This window comes from Aphidius gifuensis, linkage group LG1 (assembly GCF_014905175.1).
Source record: "Aphidius gifuensis isolate YNYX2018 linkage group LG1, ASM1490517v1, whole genome shotgun sequence".
NCBI lineage: Eukaryota > Metazoa > Arthropoda > Insecta > Hymenoptera > Braconidae > Aphidius > Aphidius gifuensis.
This window is the reverse complement of record NC_057788.1, coordinates 28,599,621-28,618,767: the sequence shown is the minus strand read 5'-3', so window position 1 is coordinate 28,618,767 and position 19,147 is coordinate 28,599,621. Positions and strand designations below refer to the sequence as shown.

The following is a 19,147-nucleotide window of genomic DNA, read 5'->3' as shown; positions in this document are numbered from 1 at the left end:
ACTTTCCAACACATACTTTTGAATAATAAAAAACAAAATTCAAAATATTCTTAAGAATATAAACAGTATGATAACACAACTTTGAAAAAGAAATTCCAAAAAAAAAAATATAAATTCTTATCATTTTACGTGACTTTTATTTCGTTAAAATTTTACTTGCATCTTGGGTGCATTCACATGCGGGGGTGAAAGATCCTATACTCAACACATTGGCGGGAAAAGTGTGTATATATAAAAATGAAAATGAAAAAACGAAAAAAAAAAGGAGAAAAAAATAATCTCAAGTAAAAGAAAAAAATTTTTAAGGGATGAAAATAGAGAAGGGTAAAAAAAAAAAAAGTGAGAAAGAAAAGGTAAGGTGGGTGAGTCGATAGGGGTCGTTGGTGTCTCGTGAAGGGTGGCAAGTTGCCAAGGGAAGGGGGTAGACTCTTTGATATGTTTATTTTGTCTTTATCTATCGTGTGGGTGAACTCTCTATGGGGAGGAGCATGCGCATATTGTAGTTATCTGAGTAATAACGGGTATTTTAAGAGAGAAAAAAATAGAGGGCGAGACAAAGACAGAGTATTACTCGCGTTTGTATTATATAATATATATATATGAGAGTCAAGAATATTGGTGTTGGGGGTGGGGATAACCCCACAAAATACAACCAAATGAGAGAGAGAAAGAGTGGGGAGTTTGTACGCTAAAGGGAATGGCCTCACCGAGTTTTATCCAACGATCCGGGAGGCTGGTTTAGGTAGTGGTCCGCGCCCCACAGCCGCGACAAGTTCGCTTTGAGAATTACAGACTGATATCATATATATATATGTATATTTATGAGGAAAGAGAGAGTGTGTATTTCAAGTGACTGTGTGACAAGTTAAGGTACTACACACAATAGCGGCAAATGGACATAATATTTTATTTATTTAATATAATATTCGCGCGTAAATTTTTAAATTAATTTGTGATTAAAAAATTTTAATTTATTTTTATTTTAAATATATCAATGAGTTAATTATTTATTTGGCCGGAAGTGATGAAAAATTTTTAACCCTATATGCAAAATTATTGTGTGAAGATTTGAAATTTTATATTTTAATTTTTAATTTTTTATAATTAATTGGTGTTAATTAAAAAAGTTTTATTGTGAATTTATTATTGTGATTTGATATTTATAAATAATATCATTTGACTGAGAAATTTTTTTCATACCGGTGCGGATTAAACTGGGCTGATTATTATAAATTGACAACCAGGTGACAAAAGGTATGTCAAAAATAAAAAGTGATATATATATGTTAGTGTTTATAAAAAAAATTTATACAAAAAATAATTATTAGTAGTTTATTGGGTTTATTGACCCTAAAATAAACTCAATATTTTCTCATGCATTTGATGAAAAAATCAATAGGAAAAAAAATATAAAATAGTTGTCACTGAGTTGTTAGATAAATTAAATAATTTTAATATCCGGTTTCCGGATATTTTGGTGATGCGATAAATGTCTATTTTCATTCTCGTATTTGCAAATTATCTATTTAGTATTAAAATGTGTGTGAGTAGATAATTTAAATACACATACATTGGCTATTTTTGTTTTGCGCCGGTCCAGCGCAGTTTCCAATACACTACTACTGTGTTCTTGAACTTTTAAAAAATTTTTTTCATAAATTCCATCAAACGAAATACAAAATTAATTATATTTTGTTATATCTATTTGTTTATTTATTTTTGTATAAATAATTTTAGGGTATTTATTTTTTTTCTTTATTTAAATGAGGGTTGATAGCCCCCACTAAAACTGCAGTAACAGACAGGTGCGGTTGTTGGCTCGCGCGCGTAAGGGGTTCGCGTGTATACGACCCCTGCGAGTGTGGCGCTCTCGTAATAAACGTAACGTTATATGCGCGAGCGCAATAAAACCACAACCAGATGTCAAATATACAAATACGTACTTACCTACATATGTATGTGAAAAAGAAATAAAATCACCCTGCAATAACGCCATCCATGAAAACTCCGCCATCCATATCCGCAAATATTTTCCCATCGAAAATAAGAGACAACTAGAAAATAAACATAACAGAAATTATGAAATTATAAAATAAAAAATAAAATTAAGTCATAAAAATTATAACAATAATAAGAATTAAAAAAAAACAAATGATTATTATTATTAAATATTAAAACAAGATCGATAATAAAAGGTGACTTTTGTGAACGTTTATTTTATTTTCTCTAACCGGCGACCTGTCGCGGTTTTACGGGAGGGTGGTTAGCGGATTGAGGAGCAAGAGGGTGCAAAAAGAGGGTGGCTACTAGCCAAGTACAAGGGACTATTGATTTTCGGCAACTTGAAGGAAAAACCACGTTTTATTTTACACATAACACATCGTCGTATATACGGGAGGGGCAAAAATAAAAATTCATCTGTTTATATATCAAAAAAATTAAAAGAAAGAAAATTATATAGAAAAAATAATTATAATACTTTTTTTATAATTAATTAATATTTAAATAATATAAATTTTTATTTTATAAAATAAATAATTAAATGTTATTTCTTTTTTTACTTTCTTGTAGAATTTTATGTTTTTTTTTTTCGACGTTTTTACGAAAGTATAAGGGTGGTCTGCAAGGCTTCCGGATCGATCCATCCGTTTGCCATATCTCATTTCATCCTGAAAAAATACACTGTACACAAACACATGTTCACGTAAAATTTTCTCTCTTTAGTATTATTTTTTTTATTTTATTCTGAGGCTTTATATTTTTTGCTATGGCTGCTTGTTTCTTTTTCAAATATTAAGTTCATGTATTTAATTCATGGTGAAATAGAATTATTGATAAAATATATACATGTTTTAAATAAAAACACTCGGCTATATTGTCGTATTACTATTTCATAGCACAAGTTGTACTCTATTTGTATCGATTTTCTTTTAACCTAAGTGGCACATCAATCCAGTGTATGTGTTTACGAATACTGTCAATATCACTTATTTGGACCATCGAACTCGACATGCATCATGGCTTTAGACAGATAATTTTTTTTTTTTTTATACCGTCAGCTGGAATATTCATCTGATTTTTAAACTGACAGGATACAAAAAAAAATATTTATATTCCAGTAAAAAAATATATATATATTTTTTTTTTTAGATTTTTCATAGCGCTGATTTTGATGGAGAGGTAGATTTTTTTATATAGGTATATACTTTTTTATGAGACGTATTTATATATATTTAGGTGCGGAATAGTCTGGAGAAGACAATAATGATGAAAATCCAATTAGTAACTGCCAATATACGGATGGATAATTCTTGCAATCATGGCCTCTGTCACGAAGAGATATATAACTAATCGAATCCAACTGAGACATGGCGTGTTAACGAAATATTAAACTCGAAATTATTGAAACTTAAATATATATATAAAGAAATACCCTGGGGAATATATATTTATGTTTTTCTTAGAAACTAGACTCGTTATAAATTATTTATGAATTTTTTTCTTTCTTATTTGTTTGTGTATGAAAAAAAAAAAGTTATACACATTTTAAAATTAAAAGAAAAATAAATTGTCTATTGAAAATTTATAAACTAAATTATTAATTAAAAATAATTATTGTCGAAATTAATTAACATGTGAGTTTTTATTTCAAGTATTACATTGAAATGTTTGATATTTTAAAAAATAAATATTATTTGGAGAAATAAAATTGATTGAAATAATTTAATTTTAAATATTTTTTTGACTCAACTAATTAGATTGTAAATTGCACGAGATGTAGATTGAATAATTTAAATTGAAAGGGACCAGGGTTCGTTGGCATCTGGCACAAAACTCAACGAATTCGATATCGATCAGCCAACCACAAAGTTTATATATGTGGCTTTACTATTCTCTTCGATTTGCTTTCCACCCTCTAAAATCTTTACTTTTTTTTTCTATTTCATATTTTCATTTTTATCTCTTTTTCTTGACATGCCAGACTAATCAATATCAAATAAATACTACGTGAAAAGAAAAAAATACAGACACAATTTTAAAATAATACTAAAAAAACAAATTTAAACTTTAAATTAATTTCCATTTGCATTTTTATATTTTAATTTTCAATAAAAAAAAAAAATCATTTACTGTCATAAATATTAAACACTAATATAAATATTTATAAATTATCCAAATTTATTCTTGCACATTGAAATAAAATTCAATAGTCAATTACCAAGTTGTGAAAAAAATTTAATTATCCATAAAAATAAATAAAAATTGTTATTTAAATAAATATAAAAAAAAATTTGTCATGTAAATAATAAATAAAGTTATAAAATAATCAATAAATTTTATCCAGGCTATTTTCCATCATTTAATAATGAAAAATAATAACAACACTTGACAAAAAAAAAATATATATAAAAAAATAAAAAAGTTTTCTCATCGTTTTTTATATAAAAAAAAAAAATAACTGACATATAAAAGAGGAAATACAAATCGATATTTTCTTTAGCTAGTTTAGTTTGTATAATGAAAAATAAAAAAAAACTAAATAATAAAAAATTTTGTTTGCGTGTTTAGTTTTATTCATTTAAAAACCAAGAATTTTAAATTTGGAGCTTTTTTGCGTTTTAAATTGATTTGACCTTGATATATATATTTTTTTTATTTATCCATTTATTGTTGGCTTATTTTGGCCTTTATAAAAATTGCAATACTAAAGAGTAAAATTAAAAATAAAAAAAAAAAAAAAAACAATTTACCTTTTGATGTGTAGTTTTATTGATGGTTGTACTTTGGCAGTCAGTTGTATTGACGATATTTAATCAAAAGTTGACCATTCTGCGGAGGTCAACCTTATGACCTCTTTCCCTCTCCATACAAACACACCCCAAAAACTGCAGCAATTAAAATGTCTATTCTAATTTAATCCTGTCTCAAAAATCATTGTCTTCTTAATCAGGATTATAACAGCATCTGTGAACATTGTTAATTAAATAAATATATAATTTTATTATTTTTATTTATATTTTATATAATGCATTTTATAATTTGAAAAATTAAATTTTATTTAAAATACGTTACACGAAAACGGATATGATAAATTGAATCTTTTTATAGACATCTTGAAAGCACATAACAGAGCTTTTAAATATAAGCAAAGTATTTTTTTTTTATTATTATTATTTTTTTTTTCATCGGATATATATAAACATACAATCTTTCTCGAAATATTTGATGGAAAAAAAAAGAGTATAATTTTCGTTTTATTATCATTTAGAAATAATGATGTATGAGCTTTTTTATAAAAAATAAAAAAATAATAATTAAAATACATGAAGCTTACATGAAAATATAATTTGTAAATTAAATTTTACATTTTTATATAAAGTTATAAAAAGTTTAAATATATTATTTAAACTTGTGGGGTAATTTTTGCCAACATAAAAGTCGTAATAATATAAATTATAAAATTTTCGACATAGTAATTTCTCGCATCGCTAAAATTACCTAAATTCAAAAGTAACATGTATTTAATATATATTGGGGGTTGTACACGTGTCAGCGTAATAATCAACGACACGGAACAAAATATAACGACAAAAACACAAATTTTTCCCCATGTTACATGTTGTCCATGTTATATACTCTGTTCAAGACACATAATATAAATATGAAAAAAAATTATACACTCCTAATGGAAGGAAATAAAGAAAATAAAAAAGCTAATAAGTACATGAAACGACAATGCATACTCAAAAGTTCATTTCTATTCTCTTGGTTGCACGTGCTTAAAAATAAAAAAAAAACTTTTCAAGTTTATTTTTGCATACAACTTTTGTGCCCTCTGACTTTAAACAAACTTATAACTAAATTCTTCGTATCATTTTCACCACGTTTCTTCTTCTTCAACTTTTATCATAAAAATAAGACTAATATATTTTTTTATATACTTTTTTCTTCAGTGTAACAATCGATCTATCATTGTCACAAATTTTAATGTAATCCATCATTTTTAATTTTCATAATATTATTACGCATTTGTTTGATTTTAATTTTTTATAATTTAAATTGATATATACTTTATTATAACAGTTAACTTTTATTTTTATTTAAAATAATATAATGGTTTATATTTTTCACAGTTAATTAAAGTTTTAATAAATGTTGAATTTAATAAAGTGACTTCAATCAACGTCATCAGCATATATTAAATAACTTTTTTTTTTTTTTTTTTTATAAATTCATTTATGTAATTTTATGAATGCAGAGGTAATTTATCCTGGGAAAAAAAATTGTGCCAAAAAAAAGATATGATAGTTTTAATTGTAGCTTGAAAATTTTTTTTTTCTATATATTTTTTTTTCTGAGCTGCTAATTATGGATTGTTGAATCAAGCTAATAGGGATAAGAAGGGGGCTGGTGTTGAAATAGGGAAAAAAAGTGTAGCATTGATGAAAATAAAAATAGGGGTGAAAATATAACATTTCAAATATTTGACAGTACAATAGTTGCAGAGGGTGCAAAAAAAAATGTACATATAAAGATGACATGTTAAATGAAACACAGTAATATTACATGGGGGTTGAAAAAAAAAAAAAAGAAAAAAAAAGTAAATGACCTTTCTCAAAATAACAAAAACTGATAAATAATTTTGTGATTTTTGAGAGTTCATTTACAAGTAAAAATAAATTGTGGAATTTTTTCATAGCAAAAAAAATTATAAACAATAAGAATTAATAAATTTTAAATGCTTTAATTTTTCTAGTTAAATTTAAAAATGATTAAATATCATTATAAATTAACTGGCATCTACTTATTCTTCATTTTAATTAAACTAGCTAAAATATAGTGTAAATTTTGTGTTGTAACCACGGTCATTTTGCAAAAGTAAACTACTAAAAACTTACTTTCCCATATATCAAATTTAATATTTAATTTTTATCAAATAATATACAAACTTGGCTAGCAATATAAACTTGTATCTAAAAATTTAAATTACACTTTAACCAAATATTAATAACTTTAAATTATAAAAAAAAGGAAAAAATTCTTTCTCATAATTTAAATGCAAAATTAAAATTAAGATTTTTAAAAAAATATATTCAGTGTGAATGGGTCAATAAAAAGACGTCATATCCGCCATATGGTGTTGATTTTATGAGTAGAAAAAAACAATGAAAAAAAAAAAAAAAGTGTATAAAACTACAAAGGATTTAATCGACGTTATGGATCCATGGGGTATTCTGTGTATCATAAACTTAAATTTAACAGTGGTCCTTGAACTAGAACACTCAAAATTTATTTGAGACCCATTCATGTTTATATATATATAGAATCTCTTTACTCTCACTCAGCTTCTGTCCGTCTACTTGCTTTTTACCTCACTCGACATGTTCTTTCATTATATAATATATATATCTAACCCCTTTATAACAGTACCCGCCCCTTTTGTTCACCCAGAAATGCAGAGACCCTCTCTAGAGATTTTTTAATCTTTGAAATGCAATCGTCTAACCCCTTTTATATATGAAAATCGTGGTTTTGTTCACACATCTTTCAACATTGTAAAAGTCTCATGCATTTTTTTGAAATTTCTTTTGGTTTGAATTTTATAATATTCTTGAAAGAAAGAAATTAAAAATAAAAGATTTTTAACTTCTACTATTGTTGTATATTGTGCTATTATTATTATTATTTTATTATTTATAAAAAAAATTTTTCACATTCATTGAAGCTTTATTAGCATGTGTTTAATTTTTTTTTTTTTTAATTAAGAAATTAATTATTTATTTCAAGTTTAAAAACTACAAAGTGTATTTTATTTAATTTTTTATTTAATATCGTTTGAGTTATGAATAGTAGGTCTGTGAACTTGGCCCTCCAAGTTTAAAAAAAAAAATTATTAGTTGATAGTAAGTAGTAAAATTTTTTTTGATAGTAGTCCAAAAATAAAAGTCTTAAAATTTTTTATTTTTTTATTTCTTCATATTAATGTAGTGGACTTGATAATTTCTTTTTTAAAACTAGCTAATATTGATTGTAGTGATTTTATTTTCGATAGATATAAATTTGTTTAAAAAAATAATCAGAAAAAAACGAAATTCTCAAAATAATTATAAACTCATATTTTTTCGTCGGGGGTATTTTAATTAATAAACGGGTTGCTTTGGATTGATAGTAGTGAAAATAATATTGATAGTAGTCAAAAAATTAAGGTGGTAATTTTTTTTTAGACACAATTACAATTATTTTGAAAGTTTTAATTTTTTTGATACTATTTTTAAAGAAATTTATGAAACTACTATTGAAGAAAATATTACTACAATCAATATTAGCTAGTTTTAAAAAAGAAATTATCAAGTCCGATACATTATGAAGAAATAAAAAATTTAAAAAATTTTATACATTGAAATTTTTTTATTTATTTATATACGTGTGAAGTAAACCATACTGTATAGATAGTTAGCAATAATTTATTAAATTTATTTAGGTATTTTATCAATAGAATACTCTATCAAAAGATTTTGTATCAATGACATAATTTTTAAAGTCATCGAACTCGTATAATCTATTTGTTATCGTAAAAATAAAAAGCTATAATCAAATACGAGGTCAAAACAAGTACAATATATTCTTCAAGAAAAGAAAATCAATTTAAAAAAAAATAATAAATAATGATTTCTGAGAATATAATTGTTGGCATTTATATAAATTTGTATATAAATTCTTGAAATGTTTTGTCGACGAATAAAATTAAGAAAAACTTGACTAAACAAAATAAAAAATTGCAATGAAAAAATACAATATACATATAAATGAAAAAAAGATTAAACAAATAATTAAATTTTCCAAGAAATAAAATAGAAAAAAGAATTATTAAATAAAGCCAACAATAGTGTAGTTATACAAAATACAAAGTAATAATTTAATTTTACTTTGAAAGAAATGAAATAAAAAGAAATACCAATATAGGGGAAAAATACAATGTATATATTGAGGAAAAACCCGCCTACATAATTGATCAAAAGACCAAGAAAGAATACTATCAAAGTTCATATATAAATTAAAAAAAAAAAAAAATACTAGCATCATAAAAATGAGGGTATTTATTATTTATACGACAAACATATATATCATCAGACTGATTTTACATCCCGCAGAGTGACATATAGTGCATCCGCCAGCAGGATGCATTTTGACTCTCGAAGACATTTCAATTTCAGCCAACAGGATATATATCTTGTTACCTCCACATACACCCATCCTAAGATACAAAAAATTTTCAAGTAGATACTCTAAAATACCGAATAAAAATAAACCACAAAATTGCATTTTTATTTTTTATAATGCAAAGAGTAATCATTACATTTTATTTATTTTATCTCAAATATCAATTTAAAAAAAAAAAACACATTTTTATTTTATATTCTCATCATCTTGAACAGTGGTTGAAATTGCAACGTTGATATTAATAGTTGTAACGTGCCTGCGGTTGTAAAATAATTCTTGGCAAGACTATTTGGTTAACCAATATATATCTATATATACAATTGGAATTTCTACTCTAAGGTTGCATATATATCGATTTACAACCCTCACTTCTTCTATCTGTCTCTCTTGACTATTTTTTTTCTATTTTTTTTTTCTCGTCTTTGATTCATTTTCACTAGCGACATCAGTGTCGTTGTCCTCCTCTTCTTGTCATCGTCATTCGTCGACACACTCAAACAACTAAAACTATATTATATACGATAGTCTCACAACAACAAAAGTACCACTACAAAATTTTGCTGTATACCAAAGTGTCTGCAAAGCTTTTCTCTCAATCAATCCAAGTAGCATACTTGTGCCCTTTCTTATACTTTATCGATTATTTTTATTTTTCATCTTTTTACTTTTATTATTTTTCTTTTTTTTCATCTCAGAAACTCCTGCTCTCTTCCTGGCATAAATCCCTACGAACTTTTTTCTTTTTTTTTTTTCTTCTCTGCTTTTCACCCCAGAGAACTTGGCTATTCCCCATCACCGAGTTCTCTTCTCCGCAGGGGTTTTTTTTCTACCCTTCGGGTATGTTTTTTTTTTTTTTTCCTTTTTTTTCTCTCTCTTGCTGTCTGTTTCACGGGGGTGATATTCCCCCTGGAAATTCCCCCCTTGTCTGTGAAAATTTCTCTCTTTGAACCCCTCATGCGTCAAAAGACCGGGCCAATGTCCTGTCGTCTGATGATAAACGAAAAACGAGACAACACTAGATGAAAGAAATATATATATATGCAAAAAAATTGTCAGCCGTTTTTAACGTAACCTTTAAAATTTTTATATAAATAAAAAATAATGCGCCGACGCATGTAAAATCATTGCAGAAGAACAATACTTATATGGAAGATGGGGTTTTTTTTTTTTTATATTTTTTTTGTTAAGAACACAGCAATGCGGGAATATTTTTTGAATAAAAAAATTCATAATAAAAGATGTATACAGAAAAATAGAACGCGTGCGCGTTTTGATTTTGTGAACGTTTGTGTGTTAGGATTTCTTTTGATGTTGGGGGGCTATTCAAAAAGTAATTCAAGCGTGATCCAAGCCAAAAGCTTAATAAAAAATATACGATATTTATTCAAAATAATAATAATAATTTTTTGATATTCTATTGATAGATTTTTTTTATAGTCCAGAAAATATATTTTTTTTATAGTTTTATTTGTTTATTTATTTATAAGCTTGATAGAAGTTTTTTATTTGAAAAAAAAAGAAAATTGTTTGTCTAAATATTTTCGTTATTAATATAATGCAGTTAATCATTCACTTTGATCTATAAATTATTGGCTATTTGCAGGGTATATAAGTAATTATTGATTTTTAAAAATTTTTTTATTATAAAACGTCTTTTTTATTTTTACGTTTTGCTCATGTCAAAGCTCCATGCAACATTTATATTTCAATTTATCTGGAAATGAAATATTTCAATTTTCCAACGCGATATAAATGACTCGTAAGAAATTATCCATAAATTCTATTATAAAATTTTTTCATTTATTTATATTAAAAAAAGACTTTGAAAAATTGAATTACGTAAATGTTGGTTTTCCATTTTTTTTTTTAAATAAAAACTTGTTTGAATATTGTTTTGTTCTTTCCATTTACATTTGATTTCAAAGTCCAAAATTCTTTGATCTTGATTATTATCTTTTTGCTTACTTTGTCTATAAAAAATATATATATATATTTTCGTTTTGTCTGCCATTTTTTTTTATATCGACTTTTATTATCACAAACATTTCAAATTCATGACGCAATGGGGCGTCTTTGAGATGAGAATTTTTGTGGATCGTTGGCTTATGATGAGCCTCGCCTCGACCTGCGTTATTATCTTTGAGCTTGCGCTTTAGATATAAGACAAAGGAAAAAGACAGGTGGAAACCAAGATAGAATAGTATATATATCTTGACCTCTATAAAGCTAGCTCACCAACATGGGCACAAATGAAAAAGGCTATAATGGGAATTTTGGGCTTTTTTTGGGCTTTTTTTGGGTGGTAATATCGATTTTTGGGCTTTTGTAGATTTTTTTATATGCAGTGTTGTGCTAGCTTAAACTTAAGCTAGCACAACTTTGTCAATAATTGTTTAAATGAAAAAAAGGTGGGCTCATTTTTATGGGCTTTTTTTGGGTTTTCATTCTATCATAGTGAATTTTTTTTTTTATTATTATTTTTTTTTTTAAGTCTATTGTTGTGCTACCTTAAGCCTAAGCTAGCACAACTTTGTCAATAATTGTTTAAATGAAAAAAAGGTGGGCTCATTTTTATGGGCTTTTTTTGGGTTTTCATTCTATCATAGTGAATTTTTTTTTTTATTATTATTTTTTTTTTTAAGTCTATTGTTGTGCTACCTTAAGCCTAAGCTAGCACAACTTTGTCAATAATTGTTTAAATTAAAAAAAGGTAGGCTCATTTTTATGGGCTTTTTTTGGGTTCTCATTGTATCATAGTAAAATTTTTTTTTTAATATTATTTTTTTTTTTAAGTCTATTGTTGTGCTACCTTAAGCCTAAGCTAGCACAACTTTGTCAATAATTGTTTAAATTGAAAAAAGGTGGGCTTATTTTAATGGGCTTTTTTTGGGTTTTCATTCTATCATAGTAAAATTTTTAATATTGTTTTAAGTCTATTGTTGCTACCTTAAACCTATTTAGCACAACTTTGTCATAATTGTTTAAATGAAAAAAGGTGGGCTTTATTTTAATGGGCTTTTTTGGGTTTTCATTCTATCTATATCATTGTAAAATTTTTAATATATTTTTTTTAAGTCTATTGTTGTGCTACCTTAAACCTAAGCTAGCACAACTTTGTCAATAATTGTTTAAATGAAAAAAAGGTGGGCTCATTTTTATGGGCTTTTTTTGGGTTTTCATTCTATCATAGTGAAATTTTTTTTTTTAATATTATATTATTTCCCCCTATTATTTGTGAAATTTAATATGGTGTATTTATTTACTAATTGTATATATATTTTTTTTTGATCATTTGTCCTATATATATTTATTTTATTAAAAAAAATAAACAACAATATTATAGAACAGTTAGACTTTGCAACGATTGATGCAAAAGTTTTTATTTTCTAGAGATATTTTAATAGGGAGAAATAATATAATATTAAAAAAAAAAAATCATTATGATAGAATGAAAATATTAAAATTTTAATTATCTATGACAGAATGAAAACCAAAAAAGCCCGCAAAGAATTTATTTCTTTGTTATTGGATGTGCTAGCTTGGTTAATTACCTGATATTAAAAATTGACAACAAGTAAAATAATATTAAAAATTTTACATGAAAACAAACAAATATTCCCACCGAAAATTGTCAAAACTTAAATGGCTGCTGTCGGTCATAAAAAACATACTGAACTTCATTTAATGAAATTGACAAAGTTATAGCAAACTAGCACAACAAAAAATAATAATAAAAAAAAAAATTCACTATGATAGAATGAAAACCCAAAAAAAGCCCATAAAAATGAGCCCACCTTTTTTTCATTTAAACAATTATTGACAAAGTTGTGCTAGCTTAGGTTTAAGCTAGCACAACACTGCATATAAAAAAATCTACAAAAGCCCAAAAATCGATATTACCACCCAAAAAAAGCCCAAAATTCCCATTATAGCCTTTTTCATTTGTGCCCATGTTGGTGAGCTAGCTTTATAGAGGTTATATCTTGATAAAATGATAAAAAAAAAAAAGAGATGCAATAATGAGATACGCCATCTTTAGTGGTATATAAAATCGATCTAATTTTCTCTTTAACATGACCCATCACCATCAGACTTTAACTTGACTTTTTTATCATTTTACTTTACATTTATATCCTCTTGTATTTTTATTTTTCATACTGAATCCCTCATTAATCCTTTTCATTCATCATCAACAATTTTGTTCGTTATTATTTCCTTTTTTTTTTTATTATTATCATGTTCATTGGTCTTTGTCGTTACGTTCATATTAGACCCCCGCAGCTGCTGACAACCTTTCAAAACTGATGTCATCGTCATGTTCTCATATGGTCAAGATAAATAATAATAATTATAATAATTATAACAATATAACACTTTTAATTCGAGGCAAGTCAACCGTCAAGACATCGTTAACATACTTGACTCATGCTCACAAATAAACCAATAAAAAAAAATATAAAAAAACACTATTAATTTAATTTTCTTTTTTCATCTTAATCATGTTTTTTGTATTTATATCATCTTCGTGTTTACAAAAAACGGTAAAAATTTAATTTTCGATAAAGATGAAATGTCGATGATACAACATGAAAGAAAAATAAAACGAAAAAAAAAAAAATCGAAAGGGTATGAAGAAAAATTTATGGTTTTGACCCAAAAAAAAAAATAAATGGGCGTATAATTTTTTTAGGGTTATTGTTGTATATACGAATTGGGCGTGTTTCGAATTTTTTATTTTTTTATAATAAAATATGAAATTCTCAAGAGACAACATAACTTGTCAACGGTTTATTATGAAAAAAAATTATTTATATTTTTATTATTTTAGAAAATTCAAATGTATTTTTATTGTTGAATTTTTTAGTGATTTTTATTTTTCGGTGACGAAGAAGATAATAATAATTATATTGAAATAATCGGAAGTTGATATGAAATTCCGGGTCAAACTATATCAGTTGAAATATATTTTACGTGGATATATAATTTCATGTTTAAAATGCACGGTTCGGTGAATACACCAGAGGCGACAAAAGTTGAATGAAAAAAAAAAGGAAAAACTTTCATACGTGAAAGAGAGAGAAAGCAAGAAATTAATTTACAATGTTATACAATGCTATATAGTTACATTTTTGTTGTCGAGATATAGGGTGTATATATGTCCGTTCATTAATAGGAAGTGACATCCGGGGTAGTGGTTATATTTTAACCGGAAATTCAAAAAATAATACTAGATATACGTGTGCTCTTAATGCTCTGTTGAATATAGGTATATATATTTTTATTTGTCATTGACTTTCAGACCAAAACCAAAAAAAAAACAATAACAAATATAATTTTTAAATTGTAAAATTGTTGAATTAATAAAAATAATGCACTTTATATCAAAAAATATAAACTAAATTGAAAATAACATAAAGGAATTGTTGCAAAATTTAAAAATTGAAATAAATATTTAAAGTTTTTAGTTGTGAAAAATGTTTTTTAAAAAAAAATAGTATATAAGAATTTATTTTTTTGATTATTATACTTTTGTGCAAGTCTTCTTGGCCACTTGCAAGTGTGAATCATGAAGAAATTTCTTTTAGTCGAGAGTAATTTAATTCGGAAAAATTTACTGTGATAAAAATGTGCTTAGTCACGTGCTCCAAAAAATAAAAAAATTATGTCTTTTTATTCAATTTTTGCTACTTGTTCGACACCCGGAAAAAACTTGGGAAATGAAAAGAAATTTAGGATATTATATAATAAAATAAAATATAAAAAAAAATTTATATTCAAACTGAATTGTCTGATGGGAGTATTGAATTTTCGTAATCAATAATATATACTTTCAAAGTAAATTAACAAACTTGTATTATTATATAATTATAAATAATTGATGGAAAATTGTCGCCTAGTTTTCTATTTTATATATATTTTTAGAGTGTTTAATTTATTTACTTATTTATATATAAAATTAACTGAAATTGTGTGGATTCAATTAAATATTGATCAACTATAAAATTAATTGAAAAAACGTATAAAAATAATAAAAAAAAAAAAAAGAGTTAATAAAAGAAAATAATCAAACGGGTTTGTCGATTGAAGCGGAAAAGGGCGTGAGCTTTACCATTCGTAAAACTATTTTTCTAATTTTTTTTTTACTTTCTATCTTTGTTTGTTTAAACAGTTTTTTTTTTTTCTGTTTTACCAACTATACTGAAAAAACTTTGAATTCATTCGCACGCTTCGTTGGTACACAATGTACCGGCACATGCGATCAATTAACAAACCGCACGTCAGTCTGATTAAAGACCTTTAGACAGACACACGTCAGTAAATTTCATATACCTTTATATGCCATTTGTTTTAATATATATTGCATGTATGTTCAAATTTTAACCCTATGTCCATTATCATTTATAAATTCTCCAAAATGTAATTTGAGGTTTATCAACACGATTGTAAATAGATATATATTAAAAGTCGTGATTTTTATAATTTATATTTAAATTTTAAATTACTCAATTGTTTGACATTTTATTTTTATTTTATTTCATTAACTTTAGCTAATTATATTGTTTAATTATTTTTAAACAAACTCGGACTTCACGCAAAAATACAATAATTTGGTAATTTATAAAATTCAAAAAAAAAAATAAAAATATATGAAATTAAATGTTCAAATTTTTAGGACACTTTTATTTCGGTGTTGTTTTAATACTCGAATAATAATTTTACGAAATTTTTATGTAGAAATATTTTTTTCGAAAAATATGATCCACGAAAAGTCCCGAGTTTTATCTGCAGATCAGAAAATTATAAAATTGAAAAAAAAAATATAAACAATTAAAATTAAATTGTAATATTTTTAGGATAATTATATTTCAATATTATCTTGATATTGAAACGATAACTGTATAAAATTTTTGCTTAAAAATATGTTTTTGAATACTATGAAGTCTTATGGTAAAAAGTAGCAAATTGAATTTTAAAAAAATGTAAAATTGAAAGAAAAAATTAAAAATATGTGAAATTAAATTTTCAAACTCTCAGGTTAATTATATTTAAACACTGTTTAAATATTAAAACAATAATTTCATAAAACTTATGCTTGGAAATAAATTTTGAATGTAATGAAAACTTTAAATGAATAAATTGAAAAAATGAAAATAAATTTGTTTATAAATTTCAATGAAATATAAAATATTTGTTAGATAAATATAATAATCTAGAGCATGTTGGTATGATGGTGTGATGAAAGCCAAAGGTGCTTGTAGAGTTGTGAAAAGTTTGCACTAAAATATGTATGGGTTAGTGGTGTTTGACGGTTGCATATATGTATATGTGAAAATATTCTACATACACCCTGGTCATACTGTTCATACATATTTGCATGAAGCATCAACCCACGTGACGATTTATCGACATACTCAATTCTCAAATATCTCATTGGTCAGTTTACAGTACATAAGGCTCATTTACCCTTTCATACTTGCATGTGCATTCATGCATATAGGGTTTTCATTTAATACAATAGGCCCACGCAAAAGCCGCCAATATATACAACCCGCAAATCAGCTTTGTAAGCTATACACTTGTTCCTGTCTGACCCTTAATCAACCAGACGCATTTTAATTTTAACCATCATCATTTATCAGCATTTATTTGCCATTCATTTTCATTATAATTTATTTAATAAATTATTATTATTTTTAATTTAAATAACAAATAAATATTTATTATTTCGACTCAGCAAAAATAATTTAAAAAAAAACGGTATTTTATAAATTATACGAACGATAGACCAAGAAAAATAAAATTAAATCATTCGATAAATTTTTCATTCAATAATGTCTATATACTTTTGTAAAAAAATAATATAAAAAAAATTTTTTTACAGCAACGGGATTATTATGAGGGCTTTTGGGCACTCGAGCATCTTGATCTCAATTTTTTTCGCCCTCTCGTTTTTATATAATACACACACACAAAATAGGTTTTTACTTTTTTTCTTTATTTGATCGACCAATAAACACGAGCGTTTGCATTGTTGAGGAGTTCTCCTCAAAATTTATATGTATTTTTTTTTTTTCTATTACACAATAGGCGCCCAAACAATACCATGTGACCAAAGCCTATCAATACGCTAGATTTATTTTTGCTTCTGACAATTTTTATATATACCAACACCAATCCTCACTTTTTAGATTGTATTGTATTTTTTATTTTTGAGGGATAAAAATGTTTCCAATCAGTTGATTTATTTGTTTTTTTTTTTTTTACTATTACATACTCCGATTTGTTTGTATTGATTATTCACATCTGGCTAAATTGCATTTGTCGATTTATTAAAACTCATAAAGTGTTTGTTAAAAAAAAAAAATATTTTACGTCTTCGAAATAAATGAAACTAAAAAAAAAATCAATTTAAATTACAGTTAATTTTTTCTCCGAAATTAATAACATTTGATCTTAATCCCCATTAGTTAAATTGAAATTCCCCATAAATTTTAATTCTTCAAACCGAACCAAGCAAGCAGCAGTAGCAAAAAAAAAAAAAAAACAAATAATAATAATTAATTTCTCTTGTGTTTTAATAAGTCGAATGGAAATAAGAGCGTTAACTTGATGTATCATTTTTCTCCAAGACAGAATGGGCCTTATATTCCGGCTTGTGCCAGCTGAAGAGTTACTTAATACATTTCAAGGAAGCAAAAAAAAAAGGGATTTAGGATATCATGTTTCTTGGATCTTGAGCGTAATCCACAAAAAGCAGTTCACCATTGACCCCATTAAGCATCTGCTTTAAATATAAATATAATAAAATAAATAATCCTCACCTCTTCCAGCTTTTTAATCAAGTCCAAAACGCCCATTTATGATAATCATAATAACTGCTTCATATGTATATATAATTTTGATCTTCCCTTGGTCGTCTTCTCTTTGGTTATCAAAATTATTATTTATTCTTTAATTTTTTTTAGCTCCTCCCAGTGTCTAGGAGGTTAAACGAGCCGCGGGTGATCTCATATCCGGTACATCATCAGTATACCAAATAAAAGAGATAATATGAGATGTAAAAAAACCACATTGGCACATACTGTCTGTAACATAAAAAGAAGAAATAAATAAAGAAAGAAAAATTTATATAAAATGGTATGGGAGGGTTAGTAACAAACAATTGTTAATTCATACGCGGCAGTTATTATATCCGGCTGTGACAATAATCATTGTAAAGATAAAATTAAATTTATAATAATATAAATTGTATGATAAATATGGGTATACTTACTGGGTAAGGGCATTGTCACTTGGCAATGACCGTTGTGTGTTTGTTGCGGGGTCAGCGGGACATTTATTTCAGTCTCATCCAGATGTCATTGAACAGAATGATTCCTTCTTCGATTATAACATCTTCTATCTGCTTTTACCTGAAAAATATAATTTTACCTGTCACTTGTGGTTGTATTATTATTTTTTTAGCTCCAAAAAATGTCAACAAAACACAGATGTTGTTGTCAATGCGCGCGTGTATGTTGTGTGTGTTATTGTTTACCCACACACATGCAAATACCCAAAAAAACAGCGTATAATTATGGAAAATTGATAAATCAATAAACAATATGTATTTAATTTATTTGAAATTTATGATAATTATTTTATGTAATAAATTAATAAATTGGTAATATAATGATAATACATACGTGAAAACAAAATCGGAGTCGAGAGAGATAGAAAGAGCCGGCTCATCCAACACACACACACAGCTCACCAACAATCAATAAAAAAATAGAAAAAAAATACTTATTAATTCGCTTTAATTGATATTTTTTTTTACACTAAAATAATCTTCGTAAATTGGGCTATCGAATTATTATTCTTTTAGAATTGATTGATGTTTATAAAGTTTATTAAAAACAATGTTAATTATGATAATTTAGGA

General features: G+C 25.7%; 1 protein-coding gene and 1 long non-coding RNA gene across 4 annotated transcripts in view; one reads left to right on the top strand and one right to left on the bottom strand.

Moving 5' to 3' along the window:
• Window positions 1–744: 744 nt before the first annotated feature.
• LOC122860117 (neural-cadherin) overlaps window positions 745–19,147 on the top strand; it is an 80,843-nt gene continuing 62,440 nt past the window's right edge. For 2 of the 3 annotated variants that reach the window (XM_044163774.1, XM_044163775.1), the window contains exon 1: window positions 745–1,254. The gene's annotated coding sequence lies outside the window, so the exon portion shown is untranslated. The remainder of the gene's footprint in view (window positions 1,255–19,147) is intronic. The other variant, XM_044163776.1, reaches the window with a different exon arrangement.
• Window positions 4,855–18,629, bottom strand: LOC122860188. Its single transcript, XR_006374432.1, has 3 exons — window positions 18,497–18,629; window positions 18,045–18,308; window positions 4,855–4,965 (listed from the first exon to the last, which is right to left on the bottom strand). It is a non-coding gene; the product is annotated as an uncharacterized LOC122860188 (long non-coding RNA).